The following is a 15,735-nucleotide window of genomic DNA, read 5'->3' as shown; positions in this document are numbered from 1 at the left end:
AATGTAATATTCGGCAAGTTTACAGAAACTATAACTAATGACGAAAAGAAAAAAAGTGGCAGATGATCACAGATGAAGTTAATGCGTTTGGGGTTGGGATGAGAACAGCCACTGATGTTCGAACAAAAGTGAAAGAAGCAAAAAGTAGAACAGAGATGAAAAAGACAGGTGGAGGTGGAATACCAAAAGACCTCAATGAGGAGGAAAAGATGGTGCTAAACATAATCAGCGAAGTAGCTGTTTCCAGTATTGAGGGTGGATTGGATGTCAGCCAAATGAGAGAACAGGTATTCTTACTGCAATACATCCTTTAAGCCCAGATTTCAAGAGTGACCTTCGTACTGTTGATTTGATCGACAACGACACCTGCATAAAGACTACAAGCAACGAATCCTATCACGTGTTTATTATTTTCATTCACTATGATTCCAAAACAATTCCACACTTGTGATTTACCTCTCACACTATTATCCACTACATGGTAAAAACCCTGCGCTATCTTTTGTTTCACCTTGTCCACAGACATTTTTTATATCACCAAGCAGATGCGATAAAAGGATCTTCTTTTGATGTATCAAACAAGCGGCAAGCAGCAATACAAACCAAGAACACTGAACTTAGTCAGCTGACTCCTCCCTAATCGCCTCCTGCTTTAGTGCAGCAAATACTGGTACATTTACCTTCTAATACGTTATTTGGGAAAGGTTTACAGACGAGTATGCTGAAAGGAGAGAAAACGTTTTTCGTGATTCCAATTCAGACCCGAACTGACCCAAAAATGTAATTTTGACCAGCACCCAAACCGCAAACCGCAAAAAAGTTCACATTCCAACCCGAACCCACAGGTACCCGATCGTAAATACAGTGCCTTCCAAAAGTATTGTGACAGGGAAACTGGGAATTTCACTAAGAACTCTAATAATAATCATTTCTCCTGAAAAAAACATGAATGATAAGTACAACTCATCAGTGTTTTATTTTTAATAAAGTCAATTCAATTCTACCCTCTTAGGTCAATTAAATAAATTGATAGTGTTGAATATGTAAATATGTAAAAACAACAGCCTGTAGGGCTGGAAGGCAGTTAGCCTACAAATAGGAAACACCTGAATGCACTTGCTTAGTGTTTGTTAATTATATGTTAATTGATTTTTAAAATGTTTAACCTCTGTATTTAAGCTCTCCTTTGTCCTCAAACAACACTCAAAAAAAAAAAAAACAATAGCAAAAGTGTATAATAATAGTCGTATTATTTCTAATCATACTCTATAGTTGTCAATAGGATAATAACATGCTTATAGATTGTTATTACAGTGGTTCTCAACCTTTCACTGTGTGAAGTATCAGGTCTGTGCACTATCCCTGTGATGCGAAGCATTTACAAATCAGTCGGCCATTCTTTTTATCATATTTGATAGATATATAGAGAAAAACAGGTCTTCCATGAACGGTGGGAGAAACTGGAGGTAGGCCCCAATGCCTTGTATCTCCAGGTTGTGGCAGTGCCAATGGAATATACTGTAACTAGAACCACAAGTTTTATTCTAAGTGACTGACAAGATACCAAACTGAGAACATAAGAAACTTAAACTACGGCTACTCTCAGAATTAAGTCAACAAAACAGAAAAACATAAACATAACATATAAATCAGCCCTCTCTCTTTCAGAAAGTTGTAGCTGTAAGCGTGAAATGCATTCACTGAAATATGGCCAGTACAATTATGCTAGACAGTAGTGTTAGAGACAGCTGCGCCTGTTTTCATTTGTTTTTATGTACTGCAACTTGTCTTTCAGATTTCTGATTGTTGGCTATATTTTGTCCGTAAGACTGCGACCCCAAGTGCATTCGCAAGACACAGGTTGAGAAACGTTGGTTTATAGTGACAGATTCCTAAACTAAAGTGTTATCCAAAGTTCTTTACCAATTACTCTCTGGGCAAAGACATCCCAAAACAGCTTGCCCTAATAATGACCTCTGCCATTTCTGTCCATTGCCATGCTGTTTGGTGCTACGGATGTAAACCGTAGTTGTCTAATCTATGTGTTTATTTTGCTGGTGGCAACCACCTTCTTTCCAGCATGATTCGTGAGCCTAAACAGAACACTCTGGTCTCCATGGTGATTTCTGTCTTTTGCTGCTAATGTAGTAGGTTCATCTACCTTCTACCAGTGCTCCAACTAATGGTATTAAAAAAACACTATTCAGTATTACTGTATTTATAAGGAAGTTTTTTTTTTTCATACACTTCAAGTGTTAGTAAACCTTAGTTAGTGTGTATATTGGTTGACTCAGTTGGTATATAATTTAATTTAATGATTTAGTAAAAATGAACTCTTCACAGTTAAGGTACCAGATACTGATTTTTAGGACAGCTCCAGTTCTTTTACCACTACACATCTGCTTCATAAACTTTAGTGCTGGTCTAAAATATTAAACGTCTCTAGAAAATAAAACATTTTTGTAAAAATAAATAAATAAAATAAAATAAATAATTAATTTCATATCATTTATTGTTTTTAGATAGATCTTTTCTTTGTGTCAGGTTTAAAACATATATATTTGGAAGACTGACTGCTAAATAATATGCGCTTATTCAAATTTAAAACACACTGGACTAAATTGCTTCCAGAAATGATGAAGTATGAAGTAGGTGTAGGCCTGTGTATTTAAAAAAAAAAATCTTTCACACAAATGTTAGCCATGTTCCAAACCACAGTTCCCATATAAATCTTAAATAAGCTCTTTATTGCAAAGGCTGGAAGTATACAAATTATTAATGTTTATGAATATAATGAAATCCTGCAGTCACATATGCCAAAATTGTACAAAGTATGTAAATACTTCATTAACAAATGGTGTTATGGCAATAAAGAATAGCTTTTTGTTCATCAACATCACAGCAAAGACAATCGCTTTGGTTACTAAAAGCAATGTCAGTTGCTCTTGATTTTCTAGCAGCTTCTGACTCCCACTTTTTCTTCATTGGTCAGCGCTGACAGAATTCCGCTAGCGACCAGCTTTAAAATCACAACGTGAAAAGGGACGGCACAATCCAGCACAAACATAAACCTCTTTGCCATTTATGTCTGCATTTTACCACATTTCCTCAAAACCAGGCCCAATATTTATTCATTTCAAATGTACATTGTTTTTGTGATTGTCCCAGTTTTAGTCTACTGTATATGGGAGGCTATGATCAAAAACAACACCATCCAGCCACCCATATAAAAACAATACAGTTACTTCACTGATTTGTAAACTTACTATGAAAAGATGTTATTTTTCGGTTTAAAAAAATAAAATAAATAATATGAGGCATTTTAATACAGCGAATGAACTCCCTTTGGCAAATGTTACTTTGTGTTATGCATTCTGAACAATATACAATTTCAACTACTTCAGGGTGCTTTGTTATTGAAAAGCATTGTTTTTGACTTGTATCTCATGAGGTAAACCCTGTGTGTTACTGTACATTGTTTTGTTTTGTTTGTTTGTTTTTGTTTTGTTTTTGATTTATGTACTTTTCAATGTTTTATTTCATTTGACCAGGACAACATACTAAACATTAATGGATGGTAGAATAGGTACCCCGCTAATCACTTAGGAATATTGCTGATTAGCAATTACTAAAATATTGCCTTAACTATACTGTTTTGTGAAGATAAAAAGGCAATTTACATTCAGAATGTAAAATAATGTGCTTAACCCAGCCTTTCAAAATCAAGACCATGTTTTTCAAATAAAGAGAACCAAATGTGTGTGTGTGTTGGGGGTTGGCATTTAAAATCTGGTTTGGATGTCATGGTAGCTGTGCACTGTCAATAAGCATGGATAGTGAAAAAATGCTCTCAGCAGAAAGCTTTACTCAGGCTCTAATTTAACCCACTGTGGGGGGTTAAATTAGAAAAATTGTGGTCAGCCAGCAACACTGTAGTTTATTCTTTCAGAATACAAAATAAAGAAATAATTGCCTTCTGTGGCTACACCGTTTTGTAGCAGTGTAAGTGATTAATCCTTTACATGATGGATTCATTTGTTGTGAGAATGGAATCCCCAACATGTATTCTTTAATGATGTTGCAGCTCCCTGCTGTGAGTCAGATTCAGTTACAATAAGCAAGAAAGCAAGTCAGACATTTCATAGTGGGCTGGTATGTGCTTCCTTAACCAGGTTTGCATAGATTGCTGGTGTTTCAAGAGGAACAGCCTCAAAGGAGAACAGGTTTTATTTCCAACTTCCCTGAAAACTACCAATATTGACAGTCTCAGTGAAGAATGACCACACAACCCTCCAAAACAATTGAAAAGCCTTGCACAATTGTCATGTTAAATCAGTGAGTAGCGGATCAAGGTGGCCCTTCACACTTTTGAAAGGGTTATTTCATGTATTTCTTTTTTTCTTTTTCTCCAGCCACTTAGCTGTGCATACATGAATGTAGTGTGCATACCTGGATGGTGTATACATCAAGTCCCCACACCCACCCCAGTTCCTATGAGATTTAGAACAAGTGTTTTGCAACAGAAGCACTAGTTCTCCGCTGAAGTTCAGTGACGTATAAGCTGTCAAAAAATATTTGTTTTGCATGGAGGCAGCGAAGAAGAGATGATTCAAGAAAAGTCATTGGTATTTGTAGGATAAATATGATTCATACTCCTACTGGGGCTGCTTTACAATGACTACATACTGTAATTAAAACCTACATGTATTTTGTTTAGCTGTAGTACTAAAGGGCCTCTGGCATTGTAATATAACATTTACTTAATTACACATCAGTTCTCTATCAATATTTGCATTAATTTCTTTACAGTTTTCTTGCTTTTATCTGAAGAACAAAAACCTTTCCCTTATAAAAGTGTATCCTAGTAAAAGCAAAGCAAAGTGTAATAAAGTATAGTGAAAGCATAGGTAAACATTATAAAGAATAGCAAGGTATGCTAAAGCATATTAATAAACATGGCAAACCAGGGTAAACTATGGTCAATTCATAGTATACCCATGCGAAAAGCAGGGAAAACAAACAAAACAAATGGTGTACAAAAATACAGTGGTAAACCTTTAGAAGGGTAGGTACACATTACACTAACAGAATCCCAGCTCAGCCACTGACTCACTGTGACTTTGAGCAAGTCCCTTAACATCCTTGTGCTCTGTCTTTCGGGTGAGATGTTGTTTTAAGTGACTCTAGAGCAGATGCATAGTTCACACTCCTTAGTGTCACCTTGGACAAAGGTGTCTGCTAAATAAACAAATAATAACAACATACACCATTGACTACTTAAAAAAACAAAACTCTGCAGACTTTGGGTTACCGTTTACACCCAATGCCCCGATTGCATTGTAGGAAAATGCCAGTTATCCAACATACAAAGCTGATGGGCTCATGCTGTCAGTCAGTTTGGGATCAAATGGATTTCTAAATTTCTTTTGTAGCACAGAGATTCTCCCACTTTGGTCTCCCTTCTTCAGACACTACTCAACTGATCTCAATTCAATTATTAAATTGTTAAAATTAGACCCTTCCTGGTTAAATATTTATCCAGATTTTATAAGCTTGGCACATCTTTTTATTATAGGTATCCAAACACGGACAGTATTTAAGATAGATGTATATTGGTAAGTTTAGATCAATTAAAAAAACAAAACACACAAATAAAAAAAAAAAACCCAAAAAAAACAATGGTCATGTTATAGCTCATGTTTTTTCTATCTTGGAATTATTTTTCAGAACTCAAAAGGTAGCACTATAGGTAGGATTGTTTTGCATCCCTTCCATCTGTTACCAAGAGTGTACACAATTATTTTATTTTAAAAAATGCACTCAAATGTAATGGAAAGATAACTATGTTTTGTAAGGCCTTTCTGCTGGAGTCACAAGCATGATTCCTGCTCAGGTTTACATGGGTTTTTACAGCTATTTTCAAGCGACTGACCCTGCCCTTAAAGTCACGCTGACCAAAGGACGTTCTTTTGCTGTTTTGCATGACAACATCACAGAGTCAAGACTGTCGATTTTCATGTGCATGTAAACCCATCCATTGAAACTGCTCTTACTGATGCATTGCCAAGGGACACCACTCTTACACCTACATGTCTGCACTGTAATCCCATTAGTTTTAGCATCTGCACATATTAAAATAAATACCAATTAGTCTATACAATCAGTCAGTTGCCTTGATTAATCCAGACAAGGTTTCAAACTCCCTGTACCCAGTCCTGAGTTTTAAAACTACCCTTGTTTAAGTATACTGTTTATACATAGAGGCATCCCTACAGTGAAACAGTTACAGAGGTATGAAATAAATGTTCTGTAAAAACTTCCCTCTTCCCTCCCTACCATATAAACACATCAGCAGCTTGAATCACTTTAATGAGTAGTTATCCATTATGACGCTATCATTTAACTACAGAAAAGTAGACGGCGTAACTGCTTCTAGCACTGGATTTGTTTAGCACCTTTTTGTTTCTATAATCAATGGCATATATGAAACTGGTGCATGTCATCTCAAAAATGAAAAAAAAAATGAACTGAGATTAAAATAATTTAAATACTTGCATATGATTTTTTTCTAATAAACCAATATTGAACACATATCTCTCAAAAATGTAGCAAAAATAAGTAGAATAGTACCAACATTTATGTTGAACATTTATATGTGTTTTTCCTTTTTACTTTAATGTTTTTTCTTTTCAGCTACTCTTTACCAAAATTTAAAATTACAGGTTTTTTTTTTTTTTTTTTAATCAATCAAAAAAAAACCTCCTTATTTTGGCCATTCTTTGTAGCTTGGTTATGCTTTGGGTCTTCCTATCAAAATGTCTTCTGAATTCCTAACATCAGCTGCTAAAACCCAACCTGTTCGATCAGAAACATTTCCTGGTTTTCAACTCCTTTCCCAAAGTGCAGCATTTTGATTGGTTCTGTCCTACCTTCCTGTTCCGGCAAGGGTTCAAGGAGGGAGCAGATTTGACAAGCCCCATATAATCACAACATCCACTTTACAGAGCCCCCATGGTTACAGCAAAGATGCAAGATGTGTACAGGGTGCATACCTCCAACCACATGAATATTTACAACAAACTCCCCATTCCCAGTTGTACTGCTTTCCTAGAAAAAGGAGAATATTTTGGGGTAATATTCTGCTTGTGATAGACAAATGCTGGTACTGATATATATATATATATATAATATAGTATAACATATATATAATATATATATATATAATATATATATATATAGTGTAAAAATCCCAAAATAGTTTTCGAAAAGCACAGAACACGGTTGTTTTGCGAATGACCCCAGAAAATTCACTTTTCCCAGAAGCCAATCTGAAGAAGATGTGCTTTTGTACTTTTGAAATGTAAATAAATATATCAGATGGTTTGATCATTTTATTTAAAGCATAGGTCTGCTTTATTAGGTTACCTCATTAACGTTTAGTTTTTTGTTTTTTTTGGTCAGAATCTCATCAAATGTCCCAGATGGATTTTTCAGCAGGACAATGTATTTACAAAGTTTCACATAACTGGGGCTACCCTAGAGAATAATTCCAACTTATCTTGCTTTTACAAGAAGGGATGAAAACGTAATAAACATGGTCTATCAGTAGAATTGTACACAGTTGTTTTTATATATAGTTTTATATAAGACTTATAATTGAGTGTTTAAAGTTGTAGATATACACTAAATACAATACAGTATGCTCAGTTCTTAAAGGAAGTTAGCTTTCGTTTCTCTTCATACAGGATCACATTTAGTTTCATAAACAATTAATAAATAAATAAATAAACCAGACGGTTTGATAATTTAATTTGAATACATGGGTCTGCAATGCATGTATTACTGCATTAAAGTTTTTTTTTGTGTTTTTAATTTCCAAAGTAGCTGAGTTTGATACATTTGGGACTGAGAATAATTGAAAGTAGTCTCACTCTGACCTTAAGGGATGGTCAGACTTTCTGGTATTGGATCTTCTTCAGATTGGTTTTCGGTAAAGTGAATTCTCTGCATCACGATGGGCTCTTATTTCAGCTTGGGGTCCTAACATATACACAGCGCTCCAGTTAAGTTTTTGAGTCATTGAGTAATTTGCTCTCCAATTTAGACACTGTGGGCTTGACTTTCAGAATGTGTATTTTTAGAGGGAAAATACAGGTTGCAATGCATTTGCACTGCAAGTTTTTTTGCCACCTAACTTTTCATCTTTATTTTCAATAGGGGCAGGTTAATTTCTCCTACTCACAAAGCCTTTTGCGACTTTTGCTTATGCCTGATTCAATTGAAACAACTAGTTCCTTAACAAGCCAATTAGTCATATTTCAATAGTCTGTCTACAGCAGTTTAGCAGCTGTTAACCAGTTTCCTTGTAAAGTGAGGGTGAAGCCTATTTAGGCTGAGTGAATCTACTAGCGGTCAGTCTACAGGTAACCAGAGTCAGAGGCAGACAGTTAGTATAATAGACAGCTAGCCTATTTGTGCGCCACCATGAAGCTCCAGCCAATCGAAGAGCCTCTCCACCAAAGAGCCTAGCGAGGAGGAGAGGCTGTTGGAGAAATTCCGAACCTAGCATCGCTCAGGAAGATGCCAACTACTAGACAGGTCTGTACCCTCCTCCCACCGCTCTTGCTCCCACTACTACTGTACCTATCTGTCTCACCTGCCCTGTTATGACTGTCTTTCACATCTCTGTTATTCTGTCCTCTCACTCCTGTCCTGTCCTCTCTCTGCCGCTGCTCCCCTAACTCCTCTAATATCATCCCTCTCCCTCTCTCCCCACCTGCACTCTCTCTTGGCCCCTTGGAACGATCACTCCTCTGCTAACAAAGCTGATTTCTTCTACCTTTGCATCCCACCGCTCTCTCGATTTCCTTGCTCTCACTGAAACCTGGCTCTCTACTATTAACACTGTAACTCGTACTGCCCTGTCCTCTCTACTTCCTGTCCCATACTTCGCGTCTCACTGGACGGGGAGGTGGGACTGGTCTTCTCCTCGTTCCCTCCTTACTCTTTTCTGACCACTCTGACCTCTCCTCACTGTCTGTTAACACCTTTGAATTTCATGCTGTCCAACTAACCTCTCCCTGTCAACTCCTGCTAATTGTACTGTACTGTCCCCCCTGGACCTCTCACTCACTTTCTCGATGAACTCGACTATCTTCTCTCCTCCCTCCTCTCTCTGTCTACCCCAACTGTCTCCTTCACTCCTTCAACTTATCTCTCTCTCCATCCCCTCCTACCCATGAAGCTGGCCGCCAACTGGACCTCACCTTCTCCAGGGCCTGCTGCCCCTCCACCCTCTCTGTCACCCCTCTTAACCTCTCTGATCACTATTTAATCAATTTTTCTGTCTCTCCCCTCTCTCCCTACTCCACCTACCCCCACTGTCACCTGTTCCACCATAACTTCCGCTCTCTCCCCCTCTGTCCTTGCCTCCACCGCTCTCTCTCACCTCGCTCCTATTGACTCCTTCTCTCAACCCTCTATAGACTCTGCTACCTCAACCCTCTTCTCCTCCCTCACCTCCTCCCTCCACTCCCTCTGTCCCCTCACCTCCTGACCGCCCCCCCCCCCCACCAAACTGCGCTCTGCTGAAAAGAAATGGAAGAGAACCAAACTCCCTGCTGCCCTAGACCTCTACCTCTCCCTCCTCTCCTCCTCCTCCTTTACACTCTCCTCTGCTAAACGCTCCTATTTCCAATCTATTATGAAATCCTCCACTAACCACCCCCAGAAACTATTATCTACCTTCTCCTCCCTCCTCTATATCCTCTGATAACTTTGTTTCCTTCTTCTAAAATCTCTGATATCCGCATACTCTTTAGCACCTTGTATTTCACTTGCACTTGTATCTAAACCTGATGTAACTATCAACACTGTTATCTGCTCCTGAACTGCCCTGATATCAAATCATACTGGGTTTTTATTTGCTCTTATTAGGACTGAAGTCATTGTATTGTGTATCTTTCTCTTAGTTGTACTGTAATTCTTGATATACATTTTTTGTATACAACTGTAAGTTGCCCAGGGTAAGGGCATCTGCTCAGAAATAAATAATAATAATAAAACAATGAGGAAGCACACATTATCGTTGCAACAATGGGAATAAAAGAAAGGAAAAATAAATTATTAGCCCTACAATTTGAGCTTTTGCTTGATGAGATTTTAGCACATCAAACTGTTCTTTTCAGCAAAAGGTCTGAGCCACTGCTAAATTTAAAATACGGAAGGATATAACCGAAAAAAGAAATGCAACCCCTTCCATAAAAAGGTCAAATAAAGAAGCTAAAAACAGATTCTGGGGCCTAAAGTGCAGAACAGCAGTTGTGATGCATAGTTTACCCTCTAGTCTCTGTAAATCACTTTGGATAAAAGCATCTGCTAAATGACATAATAATAATAATAATAATAATAATAATAATAATAATAATAATAATAATAATAATAATAATAATAATAATATAGCATGAAAAAAACAATCATTAATGTATTTCAATAACAATGTATTCTGATGCAATATTAATCTTCATATTCTTTATATGCAATATCTGAATGTCTCTATATGCTTGTGACAAATCATAACAAAAATGTTAAACATTAATATGTGTTTGTTACATATGTTTTCGAATGGTCACATGTTAGTTATGTATTAAAAATATTCTAAAATTAGCCAGTCTCCACTTAGAAGCCCCTGCTGAATTTTCTGAACAAGGCACTGTTCTCCACAATAAATGAGTCACGGCATGAGCCTGGGTACTACATCCGTGATAATACATTGAGTACCACATACAACTTGCACAGTTAAAGAAAGAATGATGATGTTTTCTGTTTCGGAAAGCAATTTAATTTCTTGAGTCTGGGGATATTGCACCATGTGTGCAATCTATTACACCTAGTATGTTTGGGAAGCCAATTGTGTTTTGTTCTATTTTGTTCCACATCCCCAATTGTAAATAGTACATACTCCCTTGCCCTATGGAAAAGTGCATCTGTGACACCAGTCAGTATCTTTGACACAGAAGACTGAGCTGTCCCTGGCTATTGTCTGGATAGCACCCGTTGCATCAACATGAAGAGCTGCTGTAACCTTTACAGGTACAGGTATAGCGTGACTGTGGGCTGTTTGTGAGTCTAAATCAGACTTACCAGATCACATAGGTCTGTTATAGTGCCTGTATTCAATCTGTATCTGCACAGAACTTGTATTGGAGTTAGATCTAGATATATCTGACTGGGATGAAATATTCTGGGTTTAGTGTAGGGTCATTTTTTACCTACTCCCTTCCCTCTCGTGCTGCAGTCGGAGAATTGGAAGGGCTTCGATATCCTCCATTGTCGATTACAGCTTAGTAGCCCTGTCAGTGGATGCAGTTTAAATAATTCACGAGAGGGGTCATGTCTTAATTAGCGAGTGTATTTTGGTGTAAGAAATGGACACATCGGTGTTTTGCACCTTTTGAAAATAAGATGTTAATTACAAAATAGAACTAATTAAAGACTTAAATTGCTTAACAGGCTATATGCATTTTCATAAAGCGCACACCCTGAAATGCCACTAATACTGATTTACAGGACTTTTGAAAATACAGGTTGCCACCTACCTGTATTTTTAATCACAAAGACATTAGTGAGTAAGCTGTCAACTACAATTATCTGACCCCACACACACATCAGTACAAACAGAAGTGCAAGACTGTTTTGTGAACAGTAATCAATGTTTAATGGATACAAAAATAGGGATTTGAGAATGCACTCCCGTTCTTTTAGATTTCCTGTAAACAAAGCATATTCTGGACTCATCCATGTCTTAAAGATAAAACACTGCAAAAGATATCAAATCCATAAAGAATTCATAGCGCTTCAACAGAAAAAAATAATGTTGATGTTTTTATTAACATACTTTTATAATCTCAGACTGGATTAGCCTCCCCCTTATACCAAAAAGCCCTAGTTAAATTCTCATTTGACAAAGAAGACTGTCCTCCACTCCCCTTTTCTTGGGCAACAAAAGATGATAGACATCACCACCACAGCATTAGATCATTCTTTATTCAGGCTTATTTTCTATAAAGAAGTTCATTTAGTAAGATTGTCTAAGGCCATGCTTTGTTGTCTTGGCAATACATCAAGCTATTCAACTCTATAATACAGCTCCTTAAGGAGAACTAAAGATTCCAAGCAAAATATATAAAATAATAGTTCATTTTCTTTTAGCATTGAGAATCTTATCAGTCATGCTCTACGGCTGATTCATTTTCTTTTAAAGTTACTGAAAAAAGACCTTGAGGACAGTAATAAGGGAGGTATACTTAAATGGTATGTATGATACCAAATAAGTTTTGCAATTAATAGAAAATAAACAACATATAAATCCTATTTATTTGTTAACCCAAATACAGGATCAAAAGTTATGGTTTTATATAGGGTTACATGTTAAATTCATGTTTCAAACAACAATTGCAATGGATCATATACATCAACTGACAATACTGAGGCCAAGTGAGAAACAGTATGTCATGCATTCAGAATAAAGAGGAAATAATTAGCTGTAACATTAATTGGGGTTCATTCCATCTTTTAAAAACATGTGGACACACCCAGGAGCCTTTAAAGCTTAATCTCTGTTATGATTACAGAAGTATTTTTTTCACCAACAATGGCATTTCCCACAGGAAAATAATAATTAGGGACCTGTTTACACAATAAAATCCAGAAGTTTGTCAGAGGTTGCATATTTCCCTGAGAGATCTGCCGTGCACAATCACGTAGCTATGGAAACTGTATCAGTTTTATACTCGTACCATCCCAAATGTTTGATGTTTCATGTTATGTTAGCCTAGCTGTTATTGCCATGTTTCACAGAACCATTGCATTATCTTCAAAGATGAGATTGCAGAGATAGATCACCAATAATCTGCAGCAAAAACTGTAGAAAATTGTGCAAATTAACCATAAGCAGCCTCACTGGTTTCTTACCTTCAAGTGGGATGAGAAAACATCTTCAATCACACCTACATCCTCTTCTTAGTCCATTGGCTTCTTTATTTAGTGTAATATCCTTTTCTCCAAATCTGGTGTAAAATCATGATGAAAACGGGTCGATTATGCAAACATATTTTGTCAAATTCTGACTTGTAAAAATACGACTTCACAGGTTTGTTCTTTAAGTCAGTCTCAGGGCTTCCAAACCCTGGTCCTGGGGACCTCATGTGTCTGTTGGTTTTCATTCCAACTGAGCTCTCAATTACTTAACTAAACCACTAATTGAATTAAAAAAGTGCTTAATTAGACATTTTTACTTGCTCTTAAACAGTTGGAGATTTCAAGTTAGCTATAACATTGTAGAAGCAACTTGAACTCGGCAACTTTCTATAAGCTGAGAACAATTAACAAGGTCTAATTAATCACATTATTAGTGCAATTAAGGGTCTAGTTAAGTAACTGTATTGTATTGTTGGGAAGCCCTGGTCTAACAAAAGGTAATGGAACAATCTGTACCTAGTAAACTTTGAAAAGCTTAATCTTGACCGTTTTGGACATCTACCGCTGTTGTGTTTTTTGTGGTGCAAGTTAAAAAGTGGTACACTGTGTACTGTGCTTCCGGGCTGCGCAAATCATTTTAGCTCTGAAAACAAAGAAATGCCCATCTGAAAGACGTACGATGTACTGTTTGACCCTTAAAGTTATTTTTAAAATAATTTGTTTCACAATTCAGCAAATGTATGTGACTTTAACTGATGAGCAACAAAATGGGTTATCTAAAATTGGAAACAAACACGATTTTACTGTTTGCCTGTTTGTAGTGATTTGTGCGGTTTTCAATCATGGTACTTCCAAATCAATTGTACCATTTTTTGATGTTACATGGGTCTACACCGCTGTAGTGTTATTTTCCGGTATGCGGGTAAAAAGTGGTAGACAGCACACTGCACTTGCTCGCATATGCCTAAACAACTTCTAAGCAACTTCCGCTAAGAAAGCAGGGAAGTGCCCATTCAAATCTGGTACGTTGTGCTGTTTTCAGACTTTTACATCTTTTTAAATTGAATTTATCATATTTTCCCACCATTAAGAAAATAGTATGAAAATATTTGTCATACACAATACATTGAGTCTTTTTTTACTTCTGCAACTTTGCGGTGGACTCCTCATTTTGTTTTGTTTGTCATGATTTGTTTTCTTTCTTGATTAATTGATTGTGTTTCCAGTTTAAGCTTGCAAAAAAAAAAAAAAAAAAAGGATAATTAATGGTTTGCAAAAATATAATGTATAATTAATGTTAAATTTACGTGTTTTTGACAATAGGAACACACATCATATCGCAATTGATTGCATCTGTACCAAAATCTCACAGCACACCACTTTCAGTGTGACAGCAAGTTTTGGTACGTGTACCACATTGTGACAATGTACCACTTTATAACACTACACCGCAACAGTAATTGACAGTGATACATAGAGAAAAATCAACACAAAAACAGCAGTTCAAATAGTGAAACGGTTCCCTTGCATGTTATGCTATTGTTGAGTGTTGAGAGTGCAAGGTCACTTTCCGGTTTGCAAGGTTTGCATTCCACCAATAAAAGATTAAATGTCTTAAAGTAAATGCTACACAGAGGACGTCAGACAGATAAACATTTGTTTTCGTCTGCTACAGTACGTGTACAGTAATAGAGCCTCATTCAAAGCGACATTTCAGCAGGCTGACAACGTCGCAGATGAACTGAAGCATAACAGAAGCTCTTTCAATTCTGTTGATAAATGACTCCGCATTATTTTTGTGTTTGGTTTTGAAGACGGGTTTCGTGTATAACGCGGTGAAAAATGTGCCTTCCACACTTAAAACAGCTGAACTAATCACGGACTTTTACCAAAATACGACTGGTATTACAGTGTGTCTAATCGTCTGCAATGCCGATTCGATACAACTATCCATAGGTGTCTGTCTAACATGTGTAACCCTGCTGCGTATCATCAGCCGTTCACACCGCATTTGCCTGATTCATAAAACGTAAAGACATCATTCCTAATTTTTAGACAAGCATTGTAAACCAGTGTCATTTAGCTACTGAAATGATTTCTCCTTTGCTATGACCTTTTATATATATATATATATATATATATATATATATATATATATATATATATATATATATATATACACACACATATACACAACACACACACACACACATATATATATATATATATATATATATATATATATATATATATATATATATATATCGTTTATTTTATACAGAAATAGCTAATCTGCTTATCCTAATAATATACACAACCACATTTTTGTATTTTTTATGACACCTCAGTTGCAGTTACATTTACAATGCGATGTGTAGTATATTGCTGCATGCTCGTTATTCAAAAAGAGAACGCTTACCTCTGCTCTGTTTCGAGGTGCAAAGGCGCTTCCACTGGATTCAGTGCAGAGTGCTTGTGTTCTTTCAGAACTCTCAGTAGCCATCCAGGCCAATTGCACATGTTGCCTCGCATCAGTCACATGACCTCAGTATCCAATCCACAATTTATTTTTCCATCTCCAACTTTACTCCCTAAGGGACGTTTTTACATAGCCCTCATCTTGTTCCAGTCAGACACAAAAAGGATAGCTGGGGGGTCCCTGTTCGGGTGATTGTATGGGCTGACCTAGTAGAAGTACAATGCACACTTGGCACTGTCATCTGGCTAAATGACCTGCCTGGAGTAAATCAGAATTCT

The 15,735-nt window shown here is 36.7% G+C and overlaps 1 protein-coding gene across 2 annotated transcripts in view; it reads right to left on the bottom strand.

The window, feature by feature from the left end:
- LOC121314552 (transmembrane protein 108-like) overlaps positions 1-15,497 on the bottom strand; it is a 120,745-nt gene extending 105,248 nt beyond the window's left edge. For both annotated transcript variants that reach the window (XM_041247945.1, XM_041247944.1), the window contains exons 1-2: positions 15,398-15,497; positions 12,973-13,067 (exon numbers count right to left, since the gene is read on the bottom strand). The gene's annotated coding sequence lies outside the window, so the exon portion shown is untranslated. The remainder of the gene's footprint in view (positions 1-12,972; positions 13,068-15,397) is intronic.
- Between the last annotated feature and the right edge of the window lie 238 nt (positions 15,498-15,735).

Source organism: Polyodon spathula, chromosome 4 (assembly GCF_017654505.1).
Source record: "Polyodon spathula isolate WHYD16114869_AA chromosome 4, ASM1765450v1, whole genome shotgun sequence".
NCBI classification, from domain to species: Eukaryota; Metazoa; Chordata; class Actinopteri; order Acipenseriformes; family Polyodontidae; genus Polyodon; species Polyodon spathula.
The sequence above is the reverse complement of the archived record's forward strand: the minus strand, read 5'-3'. Positions and strand labels throughout refer to the sequence as shown.